Source organism: Protopterus annectens, chromosome 15.part0 (genome assembly GCF_019279795.1).
Source record: "Protopterus annectens isolate FY-2018-M chromosome 15.part0, PAN1.0, whole genome shotgun sequence".
Taxonomy (NCBI): Eukaryota; Metazoa; Chordata; order Ceratodontiformes; family Protopteridae; genus Protopterus; species Protopterus annectens.
In genome coordinates, this window is record NC_056749.1 from 661,687,642 (window position 1) to 661,706,208 (window position 18,567).

Genomic DNA, 18,567 nt, shown 5'->3' on the forward strand with positions numbered 1-18,567 from the left:
AAGGTAGAATGCAGTTTAGGGCAAAGGACACACCTGCCTGGGACACAGTCAGAGTTCAGTCATGCCTCTCTTCATATAGTGCAGAAAGGCATGTCTGAAATCATTCGCACCAACATGGACTATGACAGAGTCATAACAGTACTTGCTGTTAAGTGACTTGAGTGCATGCATGATGTGATGGATCCTGGCACCTGTCAGGCAGCTGACTGTGACCTTCTGCTTTTCCAGCCTGGTGAAGGGGACATCTGTGTGTCTCACTGTGGAGTTGCCTATGACCAGGACATTAAGTTTTGAGGTGTTTTGCCTTATGGGGCTTATTCTGAGACACTGGTGTATGTGTTATTATGTGTAGTGGTTTCTATTTGCAAAACAGTGTGTGCAAGTGGCTTACATTTGGGAAGTCTTTGATCTTTTTGGTGGGATTCTAGTGAGTACTCCATGTATGTGGGTTTATATGTCGTGACCTCATTTCATGTGACAGGTGAAGTGTGTGCTGACAATCTGTTTGAGTCCGGTTTGTTGTTACATAAGTAAACACATCTCTCACAAAGGGTATTTGTTTTAGGAGTAAGTGGTTATCAGCATACATGAGGCATTTACTACATTGCCTCAGGATGCCCATGTCAATCAGGCTGGCTGATGAAATGATGGGAAACTGCCCATCCATTACAGCAGGTTTTACCATGTGCATTATTAGGAAAGGGATTTGGCTAGTTTGAGTGTTTTTTTTGTGTTAGGACTAATAAAGGTGCTTGTTCTACTGAAGGCTATGGATGAGAAGTTTGGCAACACTGCTCAGTGCACCCCTAGTGCAGTGAGAAGCTTGGGAGGGTTCCACTGTCAGATGTCTAAGGAAGAATTGAGTTTCAAGGTGTTTTCATATATACTGGGTACCCCTAACTCCTGTTATATTGTACACTGCAATGGGCAAACATGAGGCTTAAATACAGGCAAAATTAATACACTTTTAAGCTTATCTACCAATAGGAAAGCACATGGTGAACCTTCCTCCAGCAATCCCCAGCTCAGACAAGGCTGGATGCACACTCTTCTGCAGCAAGGGCACAGGGGAGCCCTTCTTAATGTACGATGGCTGGTTTAGTGCTCAGTTGTATCAAAAACAGGAAAGATTCACCAGGTCTGAATCTATTTTATGTTATCTAGGTACCAAAACAGTGCAAATCAAGTGCAGAGAAGTGAAACAAAAAATACTTAGAGCCCTTTTGTGTGTTTCCCAGCTCAGACAGACCAGGTAAACACCTAGTACCACCATGTATAAGAACAAAAACCAGTAAGGACACAACCACGGCTGCTGCTTCCAGTATAGAAACTTTACTAGTGCACAGAACAAACACAATCGATTTCACAAAGTTGCTTCAACAAGTGTAATGAAAATACACTTCAGAAACACACCCTTTTTAAAACAGTTAATGAAATCACATGACAACTCCAATTAATACATTTAAAGAAGAAACCATTAAAAAATGAAATACATTATTACATAAAATATATATATATATCTGCATCAGCTCTCAACCTAACTATCCATGTTAGAGTCTACATGGATAGTTAGGATGAGAGCTGATGCAGGGAGTGGATTAAATGAGTGTGTACCACTTAGACCTAAATTAAAGTCCAGACCCCTCAGAAGGTTGTCCAATTTAAGTGAGTTCATGTGATGATACTATTTATTATTTTTATGGATGTATTTTATATATATGTTTTATGTAATAATGTATTTCATTTTTTAATGATGTTTCTTCTTTTTTTTGATGTTGTTGAGTTTTTCGGCTTTTCCCGGTTAGGGGTCGCCACAGTGGAACTCCGGTCCGCTAATGATTGGTAGTTGATTTTTACATGCCGAGTTACCAGCCCTGATGCACAACCTTCAACGAAGGTATGCCCATTCACGCATGTCTCCACGCAGAAGATGCTCTAGCTGAGAATCGAACCGGACAGTGTCTTACTGTGAGGCGACAATGCTACCGCAGCACCACCATTGCGGTAATGATGTTTCTTCTTTAAATTTATTAATTGGAGTTGTCATGTGATTTCATTAACTGTTTTAAAAAGGGTGTGTTTCTGAAGTGTATTTTCATTACACCTGATGAAGCAACTTTGTGAAATCGATTGTGTTTGTTGTGTGCACTAGTAAAGTTTCTATACTGGAAGCAGCAGTAGCCGTGGCTGTGTCCTTACTGGTTTTTGTTCTTATACATTTTGTTTCTTTGGACACATTTATTGGGTTGTTGGTGGTACTACTTCTGCAACCTAGTACCATCAGAAGAACAATCCCAGTCCTCCCAATGCAAAGGTAGAGTAAAAGAGTGTCAAGAGTGAAATGCTACCACAAGATCTTAAACAGTATGAAATGCTATCACAAACAAATGTAAAGATATAGCTACAGCAATGTACTGCTGCTGCAATGAATGTGTTTAGCAGCATAACTAGCATAGATCTTGTTTATGTTCCTCACTGAAATTTAAAATTTTGGAAGAAACTTTTTTTGTTTGGTTGGTTGGTTTTTGGTCTTCAACTGTGGAAGAGCTTTTATTTTATTTTATTTCATCTTTGGGTTGATGGGGTGTCAATGACCCAGCTACACATCTCCGTGAGTCTTAGACAGGAAGTTGACTTTTACTGCTGCTCTTTGCAGCTAAGCAATACTTGCAAAAATGATAGCTGGGGTGGGGTCTTCACTAATGAGGTACATATGCAGCCAGTGTGCTGATAATTTAGTATATCTGCACAGAATGCAATGCAAATAAATGCCTACTGCTATGTAACAGCATGACGCTATGAATCCCATTGGGAGGAATATGCATAAGTGTGGCAGCTTTACCTTGCACAGACTACTGATTCAGGTAAGTTGTATATGCCTCTCCACAACCCCTCCTAACAAACAATGCCGAAATTCTACTTGTAAAACTTCAACCAAACAAACATAAAAGCATAAATATAGCATGTATTTACATCCCCCCAGGCAACAATAATAACAAAACCTTAGAGGACTTTCTCCACTGGTTAACTCAAACTCACCCCCAGGAATCCATAGTGTTAGGTGACTTCAACATCGATTGGAATTCCTTCTCATCTAGCTCCCCATCTAGCAGCATAAATCTTCATGGCTTTTCTCAGCTCATATCCACTCTTACCAGACTAGGTAAACCCCAAAACAAAGACAGCATCCTGGACTGGATCCTTACTAATAAAGATCCTGACCAGTACTCAGCAGGTACTCACCCAGAGGACATGAGTGATCACTTACTCACCTATGTTATCAAATTCAAGAAAATCACCCCCTTCTTACAAAAAAATCAGGAACAATAATAAATTCAACGCCTCCATTTTTCAAACTGAACTTAAAGCCCACAACTGGACAATACTCAAGTCTCTTCCTCTTGAAGAGGCAGTTATCTACTTCAACACCACCTTCCTCAAGATTCTAGATTCCCATGCTCCAATACGGTCCATTAGAACTAAAACCAAAACCGCACCATGGCTCTCTAAGGAAACAAAATCCAAAATCCTATCTAGAAGCGAGATGTGGGTCACATGGCGTGCCTCTAAGACCCACACTCCCACCAAACCTTCCGCAACTTAGAAATAAAACTAAAAGAATGATCTTAAATGATAAAAAACTTCTTCCTCCACCTCCAACACAAACACCTTAATAATCCACAAAATTCTGGGCAGGCTTAAACAAGCTCCTGCACCCAGGCCAGGCAACCCCACTCCAACAACTTGCAAACAACAGTGCCCTGTAAACATTGCTAACACATTCAATAGTTTCTTCACAGAAACTATACAATCCCTGGCCACACAATTCAAACAAACAACCAGCCCACTCCACTACCCATGCCAACAGAATACTACAACTACATCAGATCATCTATTTACCTTCGATCCAGTACCCATATCCTCTATAACATCTCTTCTTAAAAAAACTAAAACCCACTAAGCTAGCAGCTGACCTTCTCCCAGCTGAGTTTCTGCAAAAGCAGCTGAGGCCATTTCCTATCCCGTCTCCATAATCATAAACCGTACCTTGTCAGAAGCCTTCATCCCCTCCATATGGAAAATGTCCCACATTATTCCTCTCCATAAAGGTGGTAGCTCACTAGAGCTAACCAACTACAGACCTATAGCTATACTCTCACCCCTGGCCAAAATTATGGAAAAGTGTGTCCACAAACAACTGATGGAACACCTCACCAAAAATAAAATTCTAGCCAACTCCCAACATGGCTTCAGGCCAAATCACAGTACCACATCAGCCCTACTATCCTTTTCTAATACCATGAATAACTTCAGAAACAATAATAAACTATCATCTGCTCTTTTCTTAGACCTCTCCAAGGCCTTTGATATGGTGAACCACATTCAACTCCTCCATACATTAAAAAAAACTATCACTCAGCAATTCCACGCTGAAATGGTTCCAATCCTACCTGTCCAATAGGCAACAGGCTGTTCTATGGCAGGACAAATTATCCACATGCCTACCTGTTACACTTGGAGTTCCCCAAGGATCTATTCTTGGCCCTCTTCTCTTCACCATCTTTGTTAATGACTTGCCCACAATCACCCCCCATGCCACATGCATTCAATATGCAGATGATTCGACTATCATCAGCACTGCCTCCAACCTGGCAGACCTCACTGCTTCAACCCAAGACACCTTCAACCTAATAGAAAAATGGTTCTCAAGTTGTCAACTAGTTCTCAACCCCAACAAAACAAAACTACTTACTTTCTCACCCACTAACAAGACTCTTCCCCCCACCTTCTCTATTACATCCTCCAATGGAATCACTATATCACCAGAAGCTCACACAAAGCTATTAGGTGTTACCATTGATAACTCTTAAATTTGACACCCATTTCAATCTAACCATCAAAACCGTCAATAAAAAGCTTGTCTCTCTCTATAAAGTAAAACACTTTCTCACTCCTCATGCTAAAATTACAATTGCCAGCACACACCTACTATCAACTCTTTTCTATGCCTCCCCCCTCTTTACAAACCTAAACAAGACAACCCTTAACAAACTTGCTTCTTGTTACAATCACATAGCTAGATTTGCCACAAATTCTACCTTTAGAACGCACCACTGCACTAACTTGAAGCAACTAGGGTGGTTAGAGTTTTCCAGCCAACTCCATTTCAACCAACTCAAAACGGCTCACCAGATACTATATCACCAGAGAAAGCACCAGCTCTGAAAAACATCATTCACCCCTATATTAACCTGCAATCTTTACGCTCCTCCAATAAGATCTTAGCTCAAACTACCAAAGCCAATAATTCTGCTGGGGATTCTCTATTCTCAAACTTTGTAAGTAAAATGTGGAACTCCCTACCGACCATGCTCACCTCAGAACCTTCACTCCTACAATTCAAAAAAAAGCTTAAACCCCATCTCAATACTCTCTGGCAATGTCCCTGTTCCAAACCTGATTAACCACTATCATTTACCCTTCTCTTACCTCACTATCCTTAACCGCTTTTTAACAAGGCGCCTCACCTTTGTAACTGACCTATGGGTTTTTTTTTATATGCTGCTGTTATTTTTTTCCCAAGATGTGATGTATCTTTATATTGTATTTAGAACTCAACTATCTTCCTTTTTGCATTAACAATGTTCATATGTCTGTTATGTACCTGGAGCTTTTCTCCCCAGGCCTCCACTGAAAATGGACATGTATCCAGTCGGACTCTCCCGGTTAACAAATGTAAAATAAATAAATAAATAAATAAATATGGACTGTGTGCGAATGTAAGTACCTATGCATGACTGATTCTTGAACAGACAGACTGCAGATCACTGCATTGGTTATATGAATGGATGAACAGACAGACAGACTGCAGATCACTGCATTGGTTATATGAATGGATGAACAGACAGACAGACTGCAGATCGACAGACAGACTGCAGATCACTGCATTGGTTATATGAATGGATGAACAGACAGACAGACAGACTGCAGATCACTGCATTGGTTATATGAATGGATGAACAGACAGACAGACTGCAGATCACTGCATTGGTTATATGAATGGATGAACAGACAGACAGACTGCATTGGTTATATGAATGGATGAACAGACAGACAGACTGCAGATCACTGCATTGGTTATATGAATGGATGAACAGACAGACAGACTGCAGATCACTGCATTGGTTATATGAATGGAGGGATCATGGTTGCAGATAAATATGTTTCTGTGCACCTGCACACGTCTGTGTGTCTCAATGCGATTTTGCTTACAATTATCAGCATGTCTGTGTCTAAGTAATGGATGTCTGCACGTGTGTGCATGTGTGTATGGTATGTCATACTGCATAGGGTGACTAGGTCGTGCACATCTGCAGTCCACATTAATGCTGCACCTCTTTATCTCGTAACTTCACCTGCCAGATAGAGTCCTAGGTAGGTACTCTGTCAGGTGTCTGCATGCACCTGCATGTGCATATATTTTAAGGTGGCGGGCTTGGACATGGTCTGGTAGAGGTCATGTGATTCATTGTCATGAAAATTCCGTGTTGCTAAGATATTACAGTTTATGAGGATATGCATGACTACCAATTACTCAGAGAAGCAGCAGCACAACTCATCACACTACTGCAGGCCAAATTGTGCTGCTGTGCTGCTTTCTAAGAACCGCTCCAGTCGATTAAATGGCCTTTGCACAAATAAACTGCAACTTGATATATAATGCCTTCTAATGCAGTACTAATTCAGCCATAAGCCTGTCATCTCAATATTGCATTCATTCTGTTGTACTAATTATTTTCCACACCACAGGTTGTACTGTTGAACAGAAATCTGTGTGCTGTGCATGACAGAATTAGTATAGCCCATACCTGCTGTGCTGTATGCAACAAAATTAATGCAGACTGGATAACATACTCATTTTAATGAGTGGAGCAGACACTTTTGATCACATAGAAGCAAAATCCAACCTATTAAAATAATCATGAAGTAGTAGTACTCAACATTTTACTGTTGAATGTAAAACAGACTATACAGAGATGACTGGCGAGACAGAAAATGGTGGCATGTTTGGTTTTAGCTTCGTACTACAAGGCATACTTCGTAATTCTTATCAGATGTACTTTTTCACATAGGTGGCATACACTTTTGTAGATGTATTTATCTGCATACCATTTTGTTCTGATCTTTGGTGATTTGTGTAAGAGTTTTTTATGACAGGGCCAGCTCTAAAGCAGCACTTTTCTGACTGCAGCAATTTATTGTGCTTACTCATTTCTGAAAGCCAACTCAAAAATGAGCATGAAGGAAACAAAAGAAAACATTCTGGTCTTGCTAACAAATATCAAACTGGTTTTACCAGGGATGCAAGGAAACATTCCTGTCTTGCATTTTTTGATTGTGTAGAAGCAACATGCAATATTTTGCTCTTCATAAAAAGTTAAATATATAAAAAAAGACATGTTCTTTTCACAATCATTGTCAGATGGAACAGAAAACAATTTGCATAGCATTAAGGTTTAAGTAGGACATCAGTTACAATGATGTTTACTGCCATGCACTCAAAGCATTAGTTGACACAGTGCTGGCAAGTAGTAAACCTGTAAAGGAGGCTTGCACAAACAAGCACATACACACAGGCATGCACATGCACGTGCGCGCACACACACATATATTTATATATTTTTTTAGATAAATATATAGATATACTGATATACACAGATGCAGATATATATGGTTTCTGTGCTTTTGAGCAAAAGACCAGAACAACAACATGTGTTTGGCTAACAGAAACAAATGGTCAACAGATAGCGGAGTGAGTCCTCCTGTGGGTATCATGCAATCTTGGAGTTGGTATATATAATTAGTGAGAGGTGTGGGGGCAGGGGTGGGGATGGTTTGTTCACCTGCAAAAAAAAACAAAAATTGCTTTTTGTTTTGCATTCTCCGTAGTTAACCTCCAAGCATGTGCACCAACCTGTCAGGATTAATGCATCGTACTTCATCATTTTGTTTTAAGACTGAATTCGTACTTTACCTAACTAATCCAACAATGTTAGGGCCAGAGAAAAGTTTACAGCAAGAACCTGAAGGAAGAGCATCATGTAAAATAACTGTAGTATGAGGTTTATTGGGTTATTTTATCCAGATTGATTTTTGATGCTAGTACAATTATGTTACACTGTATTCTGTATTTTTCGTAACTAATACTAATAAACACTTTTGGTTCAGTCATTTTTTTCACTAGTTGGAAAAGTGCCACAAGTCTTTCAATAGATGTTTTTTCCCACTGAAAATGATTTAAGTTTCAAGTCAACAAATTTGGCTAAGGGTTGAAAGTCTATTGAAAGAATTTTGGTACTTTCTAAAGACTTTAGCTCGTACCACTCAATTGTATAAATTTTTGCAGAATGTCCAAAATTGTCCCTCATATTTTGGTGCATTTCTCATAGAATTATGGTATTCTGGCAAATCACTGAGGGTTAAAGTCAGAAAATAACGACAGACATTTGCATTTCAGACTTCATACCCTTCAGAAAATTCATGTCAATACAAAACCTATTATTCTATCAATTTTCTAAGTTTCTAAGAGCAATATTTAAAAATTGACCCTGTTGGGCCGTTGTCCAGATTTCTTGCTCTAAGAGGTTGAGAGGTATGCTTTAGCTGAAACCACTTTTTTGTCAGCTACCATACTGGTTACCATCAAAATCAAAGATTTATTTGCTGTCATTCCACACGACAAGGGTCTAGATTGACCATTCTGAGATGTGTTTGGTACACCAACGTATGGAGATAGTTCTCAAGAATAACTTTGTTTATTATGAAGGGGAATTTTATAAACAAAACAGAAGTGTGGCAATGGGGGCAGCTAAAGCCCCCAATTTTGCGAATATAGTCCATTGGTTCTGGGAAACCACACAGATTTTGAACACCCCTCAATTTTCTAAGGTGGAGAAGTACTTGAGGTACCTGGATGATATATTCATCATATGGAAGGGTACCACTGAGGAACTGTCTCAATTTGTGGATTTTCTTAATCACTCCACCGGTGGAATCACTGTTCCAACAATTATTTGGACATCACAGTATACAAAAACTCAGTGGAGGAAATGAATGATCTACCATTTACAGAAAAGACATTTCCTCCAATTCTTATTTACATTTTGGTAGCCAACACCCTCACTGGCGAAAAAAAGAATCTGCTAAGGGGACAACTTATCAGACTTACTTGGTTGGTGTCCAAAGATAATGTTTTTCAGGGGGAAGTTGGCAAACTTTGCAACTATTTCACTGAACATGGATACTCTTCCATGTTGTTGTATTTCATGACTCAAAAGAATACAGGAACCAAGCACTCCCACTGTGGTCCTATACTGTAGTCATCCAACAGTATGCTTGCAAAGGTTAATAATCAGACATAGGCCTCTTGCAATATTTTTGTCATTCACTGCAGCAGCAATATTTTTTCACTCAAAATTGTTATTAGTACACATTCAAGAATGTTTTTGGGGCACTTGGAATGTTTGAGCTTTTGGGAGAACATCAGAAGTTTGTTTACAATAACAGAAAAACTTGAAAACTATACTTGACACAAATATTCACACACTAGACACAACCCATAATGATGCAGGACTGAGACACTGTGGCGCCTGCAAGCAATGCTGATACATCTTGGAAGGCACCCACGTACATATACCAGGCTTTTCTAAAGTTATTTCTTTTACTGGGAGTAAGTACTGCTAAAGAAACACTCAAACAGTCCACAAATGAAAAATGCTGAAGGAACCAAACCAAAATGAAGCACAATGTCCCCACAAAATCCAAGTATAAAGTGTTTAAGTGCTTTTCGTTCAACCACTGTCAGAACTTCTTCAGATAAAACTCTTATACAAATTAACTGTTTAAAAGTCTTTTTAAAACAATCACATGATAAAAAGTCACCAATCAAACTTAGAGATGAAGTCCAGAATAAGAAAGAAAGAGGGATATATACACCGATTTTGAGTTTTAAAACTAACATAATTATTAATAACACCAATAGTATAACAAGTGATGAAGGTTACACAGATACACCATGTGAGAACCAAGTAGTCAGATATAGATTTATTACCACATATAACTTGGATGCAGATGATTTCAAAAATATAATATATAAAAATTGGAATTTACTAATGGGGGGTCCGAGTTGTTGTACTTCTGGTTTACCCACTTGTCCTATAGTCTCTTTGACCTTCATGGAACCCATTCCCCAGAAAAATGGGTTTCCTGTGCTCCACTCCTACCACTTCTTTCCTGATCATTTTTAACTCTGCTTAGTTGGAATAGTAAACTACAAAAAAATGAACAATGCTGGCATGTATACATGCAACGTGTGTAACTATTGTAGATATATAGAAGCAGGAAGAACATTTTATGTATGAAATAGGAATCTGGAAATATATAAAAAATATACATGTAATTCAAAAGCTGTTGTTTACATAGCAATTTGTCAGTCTTGTCCAGCATTTTACATAGGAAAAACATACCATAAGATAAAGGAGAGGATACATGAACACATATATAGTATAAAGAAAAATAAGATAGACAATGCCTTAGCAAAACATAATTTAGAACACACAACACATGTTTAAATTTAAAGTGACTGATCAGATAGAACAAGATGGTAGAGGTGGACCAGATTCACTGTTATTGGAACAGTCAGAGTTATTGTGGCAGCTTAGGCTAAATGCAGGAAGTTATCCTGGATTAAATGACATGTGTTCAATTTCATTTATTTTGAAGCTTAAAAGTTTGTCTAGATGAAAATTTACATTTTTATATATACTGCACTGCTATATATATGCATATGTATAGTAATGAATAGGTAAACTGCAGGTTTATTAACACTCGCTTTTTTATATATAGAATGTTTATACATGTTAGTTTCTCTATATGCTATAGAAGTATAATGGGAACAAAAAGGTTAACATTGGGGAAGTATGCTTAATCAGTTAAATGGCAGGAATGTTTGATGGGTGACTTTTATCATGTGATTGTTTTTAAAAGACTTTTAAACAGTTAATTTGTATACGAGTTTTATCTGAAGAAGTTTTGACAGTGGATGAATGAAAAGCGCTTAATAAACACATTATACCTGGATTTTGTGGGGACATTGTGCTTCATTTTGGTTTGGTTCCATCAGAATTTTTCATGTATGGAACTACCATAATGGTGTTGCAGCAGGTTCAGTCTTTCACCACAAATTACTGGATTTTTCTGAAAGGATAGGGGGGCAAGGTGATGGAGATTACTGTTTGAGAAAATTTATGTAAACTGGAAAAGTTGGAAGGAGATTACTGTTTGAGAAAATTTACGTAAACTGGAAAAGTTGGAAGTAGAACCTAAGAATCTTGACCTTAACATCAGGAAGGATTTGTTATTCCCCATCAATAAGATAATTTTCAATGAACACTGGAAAGAGTCTAACATGAGACCGCTATCTTCAAAGAAAAACAGAAGAAAGTCTTGAGGGATGAAAATGATTATAAGAACAACTCAGCCTATCCAAAACCTAATGGTAGGAACTTTGATGGTCATGGGGATGATGTGATAACTCTAGGAAATTATCAGGAAAGAAGTGGTAAGAGTGGAGCACAGGAAACCAAATTTTTCTGGGGAATGGGTTCCATGAAGGTCAAAGAGACTATAGGAAAAGTGGGTAAACCAGAGGTACAACAACTTGGACCCTCATACCCTCCGAGACAAAACCCTGGTACGAGAACCTACCAGAACAGATAGTGACATTGGATGATTTTCCTGATGACTTGGACATGGAATATGAAGGCATGATTTATAGTTTTTTGTAACTGTAAAATTTATAACTTTTCCCCCCTTATTACTCCTATCTATGGTAAACCTTTTCAAAAGCATTTCAGATTTGTACCCTCTGCTATAGCTAATGTGGTTGACACCCTTACAGAGCTAAAACTCTATTCCAGAAAGTTGAACTTGAAATTTATGATGGCCAATAAGGTGACCAGACCACCATTTTTAGGGTTGGTGTGAACTAGTATCTGCAACCCCCCACTAACACCACCAATTGGTTTATTTGACCTATTGTGTGAAAACACCATTAGAGACTGTTGTCACACAAACCATACTAAGTTTCATAATCTCACATATGAAGAGAGACAATTATTACACTGATTATCGAATGACAGAAGCCTGTATGTCATAAAGCCTGACAAGGGAGAGGGGCGGGTAATTATGAACTATTACATGTATTACTCCAAAATCCTTCAATTTTTGAACAGCAGCAAATTATTCAATGAAGCATCTCTGAATGAGATTAATATTGCTTACCACCATATTGACTTGGCATTGAAGGATTATTACACAGGATTTACCACCCAAGACTAGGGAACTCCTTGAGGTTAAGAACCTAAGGGTTCCAGAAATCTTCAGGATTCCCAAAATTCATAAATCTGTTAACCCCCACCCTGCCCCCAAGATCAATTGTTGCTTCAACAGGCTCTAACACAGAACCCTTAGCAAAATTGGTTGACTTGAAATTTAAATCATTTTCAGAGTGGAAAAAACCTCTACTGAAAGATTTATGGCACTTTCTATATACTTTAGCTGAAACCACTTTTTTGTCAGACACCACAGTAGTTACCATTAAAATCAAAGATGTATTTTCTGTCATCGCACATGATGGGGCCTAGATTGGTTTTCTGAGGCCATGTTAATGGGCACTCAGCTCGAACATCCTGAGATTTTTTTGGTACACCAATTTATGGAGATAGTTCACAAGAATAACTGTGTTTATTATGAAGGGGAATTTTATAAACAACACAGAGTTGTGACAATAGGAACAGCTGCAGCCCCCATTTTTGTGAATATGGTCCTTTGGTACTAGGAAACCACACACATTTTCAACACCCCTCAGTTTTCTAAGGTGGAGACATACTTGAGGTTCCTGGATGATACATTCATTATATGGAAGGTACCGTGGAGGAACTGTCTCAATTTGTAGATTTTCATTCCACAATTTTTCTTGAGTTCACATTTCATCAGGATCACTGTTCCATCAATTATTTGGACATCATTGTATACAAAAACTCATTGGAGGAAAGATACAAATCGACAGTTTACAGAAAGGACATTTCCTCCAATTCTTACTTACATTTTGGTAGCCAACACCCTCATTGGCAAAAAAATATATAATAATCTCTTATGAGGACAACTTATCAGACTTAGTCAGTTGTCAAAGATCATGTTTTTCAGGGGGAAGTTGGGAACTATTTCATCAAACATGGATACCCTTCCACATTGCTGGATGACATGACTCAATGGATTACAGGGACCAAGCACACACACTGCAGTCATCCAACAGTACACTTGCAAAGGTTAAAATTAGACAAATGACTTTTCCAATGTTTTTGTCATTCAATACAGCAGCAGTATTTTTCACTCAAAAACATTATTAGAACAGATTGGAGAATGGCTTTTGGGACATTTGTAATGCTTAAGCTTTTGGGAGAACATCCAAGGTTTGTTTACAAGAACAGTAACAACTTCAAAACTACACTGCAGAAAAATATTGACACAATCAACACTACCCATAACAATGCAGGAATGAGAGATTGTGGTGCCTGCAAGCGATGGTGATATATCTTGGAGGGCATCCATTTACTTATCCCAGGGTTTTCTAAAATTATTTCTCTTACTGGGAGTTATAATTGTAAAACTACTGAGTAGTTTGCATTGCTCTTTGTTATTCCTGCCCTGTTTTTCACATTGCTAAGACTGTGGGACCACATTAAAATAGGATTTACCAAGCACATACCAGTAACGCATTGTAAAGACATTCAACAATGTGCAATGATTTTAAAATATTTGCCTTTTCTGTGTTGGAGAGAGTTACAAAAATTGCCAGTGGAGGTCACTGGGAGATTGTTTTTGAGCAGAGAGAACTATATTGGCAACTACTGCTCAATGCATGTACTCCCCAGGCATTAATGACATCATCTCCATCAAACCTATATATACTTAAGATCAAGGCAGCTAAAATTTAATCTGATTCTACCAAGTAACTTTGTAATGATTTTAATGACACTTTGCTATCACTAATTCTGACTACATTTTCGAAAATCTGCACTTTGTAGATGGATTTGTAACACACACACACACACACACACACACACACATATATATATATATATATATATATATATATATATATATATATATATATATATATATATTTTTTTTTTTTTACAGTGACTGTTCCTTTAACTTTTTGTAACTTGTTACACTTTTGATGCCTTTTAGCATTTTTAAACCAGGAAGTAAAACTGATACTGTGTTTCGGATGAAGTTCCTGTTATATTGGAAAAAACTCAAACTGTGGATTAAAGATTTGTTTGCGACTTCTGGTATGCCATTTTTCTTATTTCTTACAGGCAAAGTTAAATCCTGTTTTCCCTGTATATCATTAAACATGATGAAGGCTTTACTGGAAAGGCTCACCCAGATTATCAACAGTCTGCTGTTAGGGAAAGGTTAGTTTGCTTTTTATTTCTTGTATTTTGTATTACTTTATTCCCTTTTTCTATTTTGTATACTGTGCTTTGTTTTCTCTACACTGTTTTACTTTTATTCTGCTTTTAACTGCATATTAAAACTTGAAAATACACCACAGCTCTGTCTCTTGAGAGTCAGACAGACATTTTTCCACCTACTCACCCTGTTACTGTTGTGTTCTTAAACACCACTGTCTTTCTAGTTGCCTGCCCCTTATGTTAATTTGACCATATATCACATTTCCTCTCTGCTTTTACTGGCTGTTGTGAGTAAGCACAAAATTACCATTTTGTGAAATCACTCCCTTTCAACTATTTAAATTTATTGGCCATCCTACTGTATTCCATAGTATCAGAATACAAAAGTGCCCATCCCCTTTCAATCTATCTTGCTCTTTTAAAAATAGAGCATCTCCACTAAAACTTAACTTTTTAGACAAGTCACCTACTTTCATATCTAACTGTTTAGTGCACACTGCAGTGTTTAGGATAAACCACTTTTTTCAGCTTACCTTTAAGCATCTATTGCAAGGCCACCAATTATTGGAGAACCCAGATTCTGCCTTTCAGTAGTCATCTTGGGATTAGTGTTTCTGTTTTCTCTTTGAAGGTGTACAGTGACATTATTTCCTGGAGACTGCTGATCACCAGAAACTCTAATAACTGCTTTTATAGGTGACAGCTTGGAATCTGTGAGTATATTCTGATCCTGATGAGAGTAGGAGCAGAGTACTTTGATTCTTGACTCGTTTTGGTTGGAGACTGAGTGTCTGTGCTTAACGTACCCGATTGGGCTTGTTGCTATCTGAGGCATCTACCAGGCAAAGGCTACAAGCCTACAGAACATTGCATCATCTGGGACAAGACTGTGGATGAACAAATAGGCTGCAGCCTGCTTTTCTTCTTGGGATTGGTGCTAACTTTTTGCTTCTAGTGAGAGAAGAAGGTGGTGGAACCAGCATTAATAGTAGCCATTCATATGGCTCCCCTCTCTTCATCATTCTTGACAAGCTATTTCTTTGTTTTCAGTAAGTACTGCTTGATTTCTAACTTCAGAATATCTGCCTAAATGTTGTTGTGTCTTTCGGCTTTTCCCGCTTAGGGGTCGCCACAGCAGAACTCCGGTCCACTAATGATTGGCAGTAGATTTTTACGTGCCAAGTTGCCAGCTCTGATGCACAACCTTCAATGAAGGTATGCCCATTCATGCATGTCTCCACACAGAAGACGCTCTAGCTAAGAATCAAACAGGACAACGTCTAACTGTGAGGTGACATATCTGCCTAAATACTTCATCCTTAAATTTTCAGGGTCTACATACTAGTTACCCCTCAAGTGTTTGCCAGTGCTCTGTACAGCCTCAGACACCTTGAGTGACATTTTCCTGTAAATGCACAATTGAAATTTCTCCAATATCTAGTTGTTAGTTTGCAGTAACAAGCACTGCCCACATAGTTGCAAACCAGATACTCCTGATTAATATTCTCACTCCAACAGTCTAATCAATAAAAAGGGTCTGTTGCCATGGATATGAAGTTTCCTACTGTCTCCGTTACTGGCTTGGTGGATATGGGCATCCTGAGGCACTGTAGTAATCACCTCATGTTTATTGACAAAGCACAGTTGTGTACACTTACCGTAAATATAGATGTTAAAGTATATTCACTGTTGCAGTCATCACACTTGGGTTATCTGCCTGCAGGTAGCCCTCAGTTTGGCCCGAATACCAGAGACTTAGTATTTCTGCATTGGTTGCTGTCACTCAAGGACAGACGTCAGGTCATCAGGGGTACAAAAACAGGCAGCTGATGCCATTACATCAGTTTTTCTTGCCCCAAATGTCAGCAGCCCCCCAGTAGGGAGCTAATTTATGGTCTGGGAAAAACACCACCAGTAAAAAGAAAATACCAATAACCCTGAAAAGGGGGGATGGTAGTAAAAGGCATAGAGAATTTAGAGAGAGAGAGAGAGAAACAGGGGGCTGGAGGGAGGGAAACCAGTACTGCAACAGTGAATACACTCGAACATCTACATTTATGGTAAGTGTACACAACCGTACTATGTTCTTCGTGTTTCACTGTTGCAGTCATCACACTTGGGTGGATTCCCAAAGCTGAAGAAGGGTGGAGGCAGTCACGAAGAGTTAGGGCTGGCTAGAATGCCTTGCAGGACCGCTGTTGCAAAACCTGCCCTGGATTTGGAAAAGATAGGCAGGTGGGTAATGCTTTGTGAAGGTGTGAACAGAACTCCAGGTAGCAGCTTCTAGGATGTCTCTGGTAGGGATTCCCCTGAGGAATGCTGTTGAGGTAGAAGTTGCCCTAGTGGAATGTGTTCTTTCCCCCTAAGGGGTTGGTTTCCCATGGTGCTTGTAGCAGAAATGGATGCAATTTGGAAACTGTTTGCTTTGAAATGGCCTTGCCCTCTAGGGCCCCTGTTGCAAAGCTGACTAGTAACTGGTCAGATTTTCTGAAGGGCTTAGTCTCATAAAGGTAGAATCTGAGTTGTCTGTGCATGTCCAAGGAGTTCAGGATCCTTTCCCCTTTATTTTGAGGATTAGGAAAGAAGGTAGGCAAGTGGATGGATTGATTGAGAGCCACACTGGACACCACTTTAGGCAAAAAGGAAGAGTTAGTCTGGGGGGAAACCCTGTCCACATGGAAAATAATGAAGGGTTTCACAGCCATAAGTGCTTGTAGCTCAGACACTCTTCTAGCTGAAGTGATGGCCAGAAACAAGGCTGTTTTCTAAGAGAGGAATTTTAGCTCTGCTGATGCTGCAGGGTCAAAAGGGGGAAGCATGAGCTTTTTCTGTACAAAGTTAAGGTCCCAAGCAGGGGTGGGTGCTCTCCTTGGTGGCCTGAAGTTGTTGGCCCCTCTCAGGAACTGTTTGATAAGAGTGTGGTTCAGTGTTGTAATGATCTGAAATGGCAGAGGCATGGATCTTATTGGAGGAGAAGGATAGGCCCCTGTGGAGTAGTTCTGCTGAGTAATCCAGGATTAGAGGCAGGATTGTGTCCTCTCCTTTAGATTGAATCCAGGAGCAGTACTGTTTCCACTTATCAGCATAGGATTTCCTTGTACTGGGTCTTCTGGCTTCAAGGATGATGTCCAGCACCTGCTTGCTTAGGCTGGTTACTGGGGGAGAATTCAAGGAATAAGCCTGGCTGCAAGATTTAGGGTTTGCAGTTGCAGATGCAAGATCTGTCCCCCCTGCTGAGAGAGCAGGATTGGGTTCTGGTGTAGGTGACAGGGTAGCACCAGTAACAAGCTTCGCAGGAGTGGGTACTAATGTTGGCATGGCCAGTCAGGGGCAATCAGAATTGTCCTTGATCTGTCCTGTCTTATCTTGAGCAATAGTCTTGAGAGGTGGGGCAGAGGGGGAAAGGCATAGATTGAGAGCTTTACCCATTGGGAGGATAGGGCATCCACTTTCCAGGCCCTGCTGTGAGGTGTCCTGGTGCAGAATCTTTTGAACTGGTGATTGCAAAGGGAGGCAGAGAGATCCACTTCTGGTGTCCCCCATTTCTGAATCAGAAGGTTGAAGGTGCATGGCTCTAGTTGCAACTCGTGTGGGTCTAGGAGATTTCTGCTTAAATCGCCTGCCAGTGAGTTTTGTCTGCCTGACAGGAATTGAGCCTGCAGATGGACCTGCATGTCCAAGGCCATGTTCCACAGGGCCATGGCTAGCCTGCAGAGTGGGTAAGAGTGGGTTCCCCCTGCTTGTTGATGTACCACATAACTGTGGTGTCTGTTTTTATTAGCAGGTGTCCTGTAGAGAGAAGGGATCTGAAAGCTGTCAGTGTGTGCTGCACAGCTAGCATCTCTTTCTGGTTGCTGTGTAGATGTATTTGATTTGGGTTCCAGTGGCCCTGAATGCACTTGCTGTCCATGTGTGCCCCCCAGGCATAGTCTTATGTGTCTGTGGTTAGGGTCTGGGCAGTGTGGGGTTAGGTAAAGGGCAGTCATTTGTTGAGGATGCATGCTGCTGCCTACCAAAGGTACTC

The 18,567-nt window shown here is 39.5% G+C and overlaps 1 protein-coding gene across 1 annotated transcript in view; it reads right to left on the minus strand.

Annotated features, from left to right (window-relative positions):
* Positions 1–18,567, minus strand: part of GPC3 (glypican 3) — a 2,117,595-nt gene that overhangs the window by 1,563,606 nt on the left and 535,422 nt on the right. The window lies entirely within an intron of this gene.